We start from the raw sequence: 1,982 nt of genomic DNA on the forward strand, positions 1-1,982 counted from the left end.
ATTCCTTGAGACTTACTAAGCATAAAAATGCTTACCCGTTACTTTGGCTCTGTTTTATAGATTTCGCTCGATAGCAATCGGATTCGGGATCAATAAAGTCGAAGTCATCCACACTATCAACGCCTCTATTTTGGTATAAATTTTGTTTGAACTTTGAAATGGCATGTATAGGACTACCCCTTGTTGGTTTAAAAATGTGGTGATGTATATGTATACGGCCATGCGAAAATGGCTCGTAAAAGGAAGCATGAACTTGGACTATTTTTGGTTTGTATGTATATATATGGTGTCATGATGTGATTATGGATTGGAAATGGGAGTGTTGGTCACATGATCAGCCATTGGTATGGTTAAAATGATCATATATGAACCTATGTATGGCAAGACTAGTTGGTTCATGGAGACTACAAAATAGGTAAGACCTACCTTAAAACAGATGCTGCCAGCTGCAGTGACGTGAATGTGAAAAATCACCAAAATTTGTAGGAATGGTATTAAATAGTTAATAAGCTATGTAAATGAACCTTGATGAGTCTATTTTCTTATGGAAGAAACGAAATGGTCATAGGAGTTACATGTTAAGAGATATTAAAGCTATTGTGAGACAGGGCCAGAACGGTTTCTGGGTCCCCTGTCGCAACTTTAAAAATTTACTATAAATTATCCAGAAATAATTAGGAGTCATGCCTTATATGTACAGATTCCATTTTGAGTCTAGTTTCATTAGAAATAAACGGCACCAGTATTAAAGCCCTGTACAGAGAGATATTCAAGTTATAACGCGCGAAGGTCAGAGCAGTCGATCCCTGTAACATGGGTGATTTTAACTAATAAACTGTACCAATTGGCCCGACCAAAAATTCTAGAAATAAATCCATAGATGGATATATGAGTCTAAATTCAGGGAAAATTTACGAAACCAGTTTCAGAGTTTTGAAACTCGAGATATGATTTTTAAGGCGACGGTGATGCAGTTTTCCAGCCTGACTGGAAATGTCAAATTGGTGGGCAAAACATGTGAACTTGGCTTGTTAACCCCTCGTGTCCGACACCGGCGATGGTCTCGGGTTCGGGGTGTTACATTGATGATGATACATGTGATGGTGGATTGAGGACTCTTAGATTTTCTTTGAGCATTTTTGAATGATATACTAAGTTCTTTGTGTAATCATGACCAAAATTATGGTGTTGTGATGTATTCGGCCATGGTGCATCCCCAAGTGTGATTTATGCTCTTTGCATGGAGAGTAAGATTTGTGTTTCGAAATCATGTTCATGTTTAGTTACAATCAATTTGAGATTCGGCTCTAGCATACATATCTGTATATATGTTTGAGCATGATGTATTGGTATGACGTATATACTATCTTAAGGTATATACTTACTTATGATGATGTTTTGGTTATGAAGGAAATGATAGATGTGTATTGAGTTACAATATGGAAAGGTATTAGTTAGTAAAATGTATGCTGTTTTGTGTGGTAATAAGTGCATAAATGGCCTCAACATGGACATGCATATTCGCCACATGAAGGGAAATTGGTGAGCATGTATTCGGTTAGAGGCAACCATATTGAAGCCTTATCTTGGCTTAGATTGTTAACTAAATGGGTAATAAGTGAGGATGGTTGCGAATATACAAACATACATATGCATGTGTAATTGAATTATGAATGTTTAGCGAGATGGTTAAACTAGTTGATTTATTGATTAAGCTCAAGGAGTTAAAGAAGGAGAATCAAGCAAGGGAAAGGCGAAGGTCATCGAGTAGCCGACTTGGACTATTTTACCCAACACAAGGTAAGTCATTAAGCATATATTTGATATTGCTTAAATGATTGTAATATCTATGCAATTGTGTGTAATGAGATGAAATATATACAAATGTATGTGTATGAAAAGATGATAATGTTGAGCGTAAAAGAGATAGTGAAATGTGTAGGAAGTTTGCTTGCACTAAGTGTGCGAGAAATAGATGTGTA

The sequence above is a fragment of the Gossypium arboreum genome, chromosome 3, assembly GCF_025698485.1.
Source record: "Gossypium arboreum isolate Shixiya-1 chromosome 3, ASM2569848v2, whole genome shotgun sequence".
NCBI lineage: Eukaryota > Viridiplantae > Streptophyta > Magnoliopsida > Malvales > Malvaceae > Gossypium > Gossypium arboreum.